Source organism: Pan troglodytes, chromosome 5 (assembly GCF_028858775.2).
Source record: "Pan troglodytes isolate AG18354 chromosome 5, NHGRI_mPanTro3-v2.0_pri, whole genome shotgun sequence".
NCBI classification, from domain to species: domain Eukaryota; kingdom Metazoa; phylum Chordata; class Mammalia; order Primates; family Hominidae; genus Pan; species Pan troglodytes.
In genome coordinates, this window is record NC_072403.2 from 152747594 (window position 1) to 152755112 (window position 7519).

The 7519-nt window shown below is 38.5% G+C and overlaps 1 long non-coding RNA gene across 3 annotated transcripts in view; it reads right to left on the reverse strand.

Moving 5' to 3' along the window:
* Positions 1-6823, reverse strand: part of LOC107975332 (uncharacterized) — a 52527-nt gene extending 45704 nt beyond the window's left edge. For 2 of the 3 annotated variants that reach the window (XR_008548679.1, XR_001718774.3), the window contains exons 1-2: positions 6565-6823; positions 4171-4298 (exon numbers count right to left, since the gene is read on the reverse strand). This is a non-coding gene — a long non-coding RNA (uncharacterized LOC107975332). The remainder of the gene's footprint in view (positions 1-4170; positions 4299-6564) is intronic. The other variant, XR_008548678.1, reaches the window with a different exon arrangement.
* Between the last annotated feature and the right edge of the window lie 696 nt (positions 6824-7519).

A 7519-nucleotide genomic window follows, 5' to 3' on the forward strand; every position in this document is an offset into this window, starting at 1 on the left:
GTTTCAGATGTAAAAGACAAAAGGGAAAAATAACTGAACTAATGTTTATTTAGATATCCCAAACATTTAATTTCTAAATATAATGAATGTCTATTAAAATGTATTTAAAATGGAGCAATGAAAAATGTAAAGAGAATTAAAACAATTTTACATTCTCCTTCATCACCAGTAACTTCCACCAATAACACACTATGCCCTGTATTTTGGACTGCCTTTTAAAAAATGTTTAACATTATTATGTTATGTGTTTACATGGACAATCAACAGTTTAGGCTGATTGACAGGTATGGCAATGCAAAACAAAACACTACATGATTCACACAATGCTTGTTTGCTATGGGTTCTACTTATTTTTCAGGCAATAGCTCTAGGCTAAATTTTGGCCAAGTTGAAGTTTGTTTTCAATTCCTTCATTTTCCTAGATACAGTTAAATAATAAAATTGTCTTTATAATCATAATTAATAATAATAACAACATATTTTAAGCCCTGGAATTAAAAAACAATTAGCCCCAAGTAATAAACTTTCATTGTTGAAACTGCATAACAGTTTAAGACCAGAAATATTAGAGTCCTCTTCATTTTACCACATAGGATGGATCTACCTCTAATTAATATCATTGTAAATACAGTAATGCTGAAGTACTATTTTACACACGTGAAGACACTTCAAGATATCTTGGAATACAATTGTTTTTAGTTGAGACAAAAAAATTCATGTTTCAATACCATGTAGACAAAAACAGTTTACATAAACACAAACATTTACAGCCACAATAATGACAAAATAAATCAAACTAAATATTTTGTCCAAAGCTTTTGGTTTGGAGGATATTTTTGATAAAAATTCCAACTAAAAATTGCTTACTGTCAATAGAATCTTTTAAAAAGATTGTGAAAACTGGGTATATTTGAGTTTTATTCAATTTTATTAAAACACAATACTATTAGCTTTTTAAGGTAAGAATGCTAGTTGAAGTATAATTGCAAAAAGCCCAGAATGAATTTATCTGATAAGCAGTCTCCATATATAAACAGTTTGAGTAATAAAAAACGAAAACAATAGCTTAAAAGTATTGAAGTCTTAGTATAGTATACTAGAGAGAAGTCCATTGGTTACATTTTGGGGTTTTAAAGAAACAGTATCACAATGATAATTTTTCTTTAGAAAGCAGTATTTGTCAAGCACAAGTGAATAATTATAATTAACATTTGTCATGTCATATTTTTCAGAATTAAATATAAGATTGAGCTGACCTTTGAACAAAAACAAGCACATAAACAAAACCATTTAGAGCCTCACAGATGAATAATCCACAGAAAAGAATGATGCTGATATTCCTGATCAGAATGCCACTATAAATCCAAAGGATGCATATCCTGAACTGAATACAGAGATCACGGCAACTGTCAACCAAATAAACTAAATGGCAGTGGTATGCAAGACGGGGAATGGGTTGTGTTGTGGGTGATGGGGATATAGGAATGAACAAGACAAACAGTAAACTTGTCTTTAATAAGCTTATATTCTAATGGCAGGAAACTAAATTATCAAAGAAACTATTCAATCATTTTAGGTACAGTGTACCATGACAGGCACAAATAGGATAATGTGTTAGAGAGAGACTCAACGAATGAGAAGCAGCTTGAACTAGGGAATGAACAAGATTCTTCTAGGAATTGATGAGTTTGATCTAAATGACAAGAAGAAAACACTCATGAAACTGTTGCAGGACTTTCCTTAGTTTGGCTAAAGACAGATTTCTTCTCCATTCCACAGCCATGAAAATTTAGGCTTGCAGACGGTTTAAAGGGTGAGCTAAGCAGGGTTTTATTAGGTGAAAAGGGGAAAAAAGAGTAGGGGAAACAGGGATCCTCAGCAAGGCCAGAGTCCCCTGCTAGAGAATTTCCCACTTGCTGTTGGAATCCCTGGTTTCCAGGGAAGGAAGAGGAGGGGCCAGGCAGGCCATGCTGCAAAGGGCGTGAACTTCCCGAGGCTCCACCTCAGTGGGTAGGATGGCTGGAGTTTCTCCAAGGAGCTGGAGTTTCTCTGAGGACCCCCTCCCACCTGGCTGTCTCACTTCCCCCTCTAAAGAAGTACATCTAACTGCCATTAGATTAAGGATAAGGATGAAGACTGATCTTAACTGCTTCCTGCTGACAGGGGGCACTGTTTTGGGGAAATGGGTCAGAGTTTTCCTAGAGGCCTATTCAAGGGTTCCCAGCAGGAGAGGTCATTGTCAGAGCCTCTGGTTGCATGACTGCTTGGAGTCTGATGGCCTGAAGGCAAGAACAGACAAACTGGGTTATTAGAAAACGTATCAAAATGAAACAAGGGGAGGGCTAACGACAGCTCTAAAATTCTGAGGTATTTTACCAGTTTACACAGGGAGAGAGAGGCCAAAAGCACAACTGGTAAAACAAAACAAAACAAACAAACAAACAAAAACTTTACTCTTTTGCTGTTGCCTTGGGCTTTTGGGTTTCCGTCCCCTGACCTCAATCCTACGCCAACCAGTGTAAGTTTTGGGCAATTAACTCTTTCCAGTTTGGCAAATGCATCTGAGGGAAGTGTCTCATAGTACAGAAACATAATTACCTATTAGTGAAAGGAGAACTGAGGAGGAGAAAGGAAAAAGAAGGCGTTTTTTTCAAAGGAGTCCTAGCGGTTCAGGATGCATTTGAAAGGGGTACAGACTGAAGATGAATGGCTACCCATCTAGAAAGAGGGGAGCAGCATCCCTGGTTCCCCTCTCTTCCTAGCAGATACACAGGGTACGTGAGGGAGAGAGAGAACAGTGTCCTCTTTCCATCTTCCATCCTTGCATCCCCGAGTTCCAGTGACCTTGGCAGGTCTCATCATGAGTGCCAAAGTGGCTTGCACCCATGAAGCAGGGAGGTCCTAGAGAATAGCAAGTATCTGCTCTCATCTATGTCTCTTTCCCACCTACTGTCAGTAGCCTTGGAGTTCCCTAGACTTCATTTATGCCATAGATATTAACGTGGCCTTTATCCATGAAACAGGAAGCTTGGGGTTGGCTTAATTGGCAGGAATCAGCCATGCTCACCTGCACTGTGTCTTGTAACCTCTGTTGTCATCTGCCTCTGGATCTTTTAGATCCAGTTTTCTTTCCTAGGGCTTTGACCTGAAGCTCAGAATTGAGTTTGGGACAAAAATGTGTCTTGGGGCAGTTGCATGGACTCCTTATCATAAGCTGAATGCTAAGCTGAAACTGTGGAACTGAGTCCTCCTCCAACAAGGGAGACAAAGGGATACTTTGTGACATAACCCAGATAACTGGTAGCTACAGTTATGCTTGCTAGGATTTGGGGGCATGGTGCTTTGCTTTGGTTAGTTCCCTTGGTCTTACTTTCCCAAAAAGGAAACCTCTGGGTGATGGGCACCCTATTTATTCCATCACCTGGAAGGATTTGCAGGATAATTGCTCAGAACTAGAATATTGATCCTCATTTTCACATTTCCCATCCTCTTGTTCATTCTGAGCTGCAGCCAGAGATTGCTGGTTGGTTCACAGGAACAAGCGGGGTTAGTCTAAAAATGTAGGTAAAAACTGAAAAACAACTGGTGAGTTTAGAATTGAATGATAATGTATGATAAATTTTGATACATGATTTCTCTCTTTCTAGTCCTCATGTTTGTTAATAAAAGGCATCATCATAGGACTGAGTGGTTTGCATTTAGTTTTATAGTTGGCCTGATTATCTGCATAAAGTGCAGCAAGAATAATCATTTCTACATAGGCCTTTTAGATTGGCTTTCATGGAATTCTGTTCCGCAAGGAATCTCAGATAAAACCTTTTAAAGCCAAGCATGGGTTTGTATCCTTAAATACTTGTGCATTGAGTGATCCTCTCCTCTTAAGGTCACAAGATAAACTTGGAGCTTCTAGACCTGTTAGAAAGTGACATTCTTTACTGACCACAGGTCAGGAACTCTGTACAGGGATTGTGCAGATGAAGGTATGAGGCCAGTCTCCCATGGGGCTTTTATTGGCTCTGTAAGTAGAGTTTGACTCCTTAAAGGGAAGCATACCCTTCCAGTCAAAGCCTTGGTAACCATTTTTTCCAATTGTGTCCTGTTGCAAAAGAAAAATAAATTCTTATTGCACTGATGCAAACAGCTATATTGCCATAAGTTAAGAGTACTCACAGATAGGTTCTAAATTCTGGAGGAACCAGGCAGAGAGAAACAAACATGCTCCAAATTTTGATCACAGGAGTATATACCTTATGTAATTATTAAAGGCCATAAATCGTTCAAAATAAGTTCACTTGACTCTGAAAAAACAAAACATGGATCAGAAATATTCCAAGCAATGGTTCAAAAGGTTGCTTCAGCTTTCTAAGTTCAGTTCATTTAGTTAACTCTTGTTTTACTGGATATTCATGAACATTGCAGCTCTTCATGAATCCTATACATTTTCCTTTATGTCAATGTTAAAATGTCTAAAGTTATCAGAAACCTGATTGTCTCAAGTGCAATCAGAAATTATGTTTGAGAGCACCTGTCAGTGTCCTATAGCTCATTATAAACCATCTTTTGAAAAGGATTACAACATGACAACAGTTGTCTGTGAATAGCAAAATATCCACGTAGTTACAGTTAGAAACATGATTGACAAAGAAGTTTGGTTATCTCAGTGGTTTACAATAACTTAAACATAAAAACCTTAATTATAATTCATAGCATATACTCAGACATTAGAATTTTAGAAATCCCATACAATTTTGGCATGTATATTAGCATTATTCACCAAGATATAACCTAAAGAAGACTGAGCATCATTTTGGCAATTCCATGTACTTAAACATGTTAAATAATCCTATTTAACCTCCCTTTTCTGAACACTTCATGGGTCCTCTGAAGCATTCAAAAAGCCAGGTGCCAGAGAAGACAATTTTGAAACTGAAGTTTTATTTTGGGAAGGCTGTTAAATACTTAAGGTTTAAAACACTTGATATTATAAAATAGAATTTCAGATTATCGTAAGTTATTTTGCCAAAATCATGACTCAGAAATTTTAAAGAAACAAAGACCTTTTATAACCCTTTACAAATTTTGCCAAAGAGCAGATTAGAACCGTAGGAAAACCTTGTTATGCTTTTATTTCAATGCTCAATTTACAGAAAAACCATATAATACCCTTTTTAAAATTTAGTCAATATGTTCACACAGAGAGTCTCTTCTGCAAGATTATTTTCCACAATTCTTCTACCACTTCTTTGAACTTTCAGCTTTTTCCTAAATTAACTCAAAACAATCCTTTGCCCCTAGGCAAAGATTTTTATTTCCATCCCTTCTTATAACCTTTTACTAAAAAACACATTTTACTGTTCTTACACACCTTGCATGTAAATCTATTTTCAGTAGTTTCAATCACATGTTATAATGGTAACCCTTAACAATTGTTAACTTTAAGGTAAATCCTGGTAAGTTGCTTTAATTGTGCTAACTGGAGTCAATGTTTGCCTTCTTAGTTAAGGGTGCATTTAGTTTCATACTTCTCTAGGCCTTACCAATTGTGAAGCAGGCAAGACAGACAGTTCTCAAAACCCATGAAGCAGTTTGTAACCTCAAAACGCTTAGCAAACTTCCATCTAACCTGCATTTTCCCAGTAGTCTTTAGGGCTGTTTTTATTTCTGAAAGATATTTATTTCTGAAAGTCATGTGAACTGAAAGGTACCACAGCTTTTAACTTCCCTTAAAAAAATACTTGATCCAAACACTTCTTTCTTTAGGCCAAATTATTAGAGCTCTTTTTACAAACATCACACATAGTACTTACACAGCCAGCCAGAAGAAAACCCAGTCGCTGGGTGGGGCCCTAAAAGAGACAGGGCTAGGAAAACATGCAGATATCTAATCTGAGAAGGCTCATTCCCTCAAGAGGGTTTATCAAACAAGAGGGATTGCCAAGCAGTTACTGGCCATGCCCCCAGGATGCAAAGCAAGATGGAGGCTGCAACCAAACCACACAGACACGCAAAGCACACCAGATTGGCCACAGCCCAAGACTAGCCCCACAAATCCTTTTTCACAACCAAAACTTTACAAAGTGTACAAACAGTGATAGCTGGATAGTTGGCGGGGAGCCTGGTTTAGTAAAAACATCTTCTAAAAGGGGGAAAAAAACCTTTAAAGGTTAACTGCTGTTGGGTAGAAAAGGGAAAAGGGGAAGAAAAAAAAGTTTAAAAATGCCTGGGGAAGAACCTCTTATTCTTATGCAACTGGTTCCTCCACCAGAGGTAAAGCTTAATTACTGTCCGATAAAGCTAAACCCTTTGGCCAGGAAAGGGGGAGGCTGCGGTGGCTTGTGGTTGGGAACCAGCCAGCCAGCTGTGTGGGACCCTTGGGCCATGCGTCCTAGCCCCAGCAGGGCAAGGAACTGCTGCTTAGCAATGGGTCCCAAAAAAGTAAGGAAAAGGCTATGAAAAGTCCCGGGAGCCACGGGGGTGGGGGCATGGTTCCCCCACCCTCAGAAGTCCGAGGATGTAAAGACTTAGAAACAACAGTGACAGATTTTGAGCCCCCATTTTACTCACCACTTTTGGAGCTCCCGTGCTGCACACCAAAATGTCACAGGACTTCAGGTAAACATGTGGTTCTTGTCCGTCCCATGGCCACAAAAATTTACGCTCACAGATGCTTTAAAGAGTGAGCAAAGCAGGGTTTTACTGGGTGAAAAGGGAATAAAAGGGGGAAACAGAGATCCCAAGGAAGGCCACGATCACCTACTAGAGGATTTCCTGCCTGCCATTGGAATCCCAGCTTCCACACAGGAAGAGGAGGGGCCAGGCTCCTCCTCCCTGCAAAGGGCATGAACTTCCCCAGGCTCCACCCCAGTGGGCACGCTGGCTGGAGTTTCTCTGAGGTCCCCCCTCCCACTTGGCTGTCTCAGAGTCAGGAGGAGGAGTGGTATGGGCAGAAAAAAATAGAAAGTGAAAAATATAAAAGAATTCCCTAATCTCTAAATGTTAATAAAGTTAGCAAAGTGAAGATTTCAGGTATTAAACTTGACTTAGCTTAAGATTAATTTAGTTTTATGTTTAAATCTCTTAGAAATATCTAATAATTTGTCACAGAAAATTTTTCTTACACATTATTTGGTTACCTTTAATAGTTCTAGGTATTCCAGCTCTATCAGGAATTTAGGCTTAAAATGTTTATTCTGACTTCCACCATGAAATCAACATTATTTTCACCTTAGTCTTCCCTGGCATAGTTATTCCATACAGTGAGTCACTTTACATGATTCAATTTGACTGATCTCTATGGTTGTTTTTGTTGTTGTTGTTTTTACTGACCCAAGCTTTACTTTATTTCCACTCCTTCACTCCTAAGTATATCTAGTACTTGAAACTTCATAGACGGTTTCCATTCACACACAAACACCCTCTATACAATGTAAAAACTAGTTAACTGTTTGCAGAGAGATCTTGGAGGCTTACTCATGAATAGTTGTAGATCCTTCTCTAGTATTGTCTTCAGTCATCATCC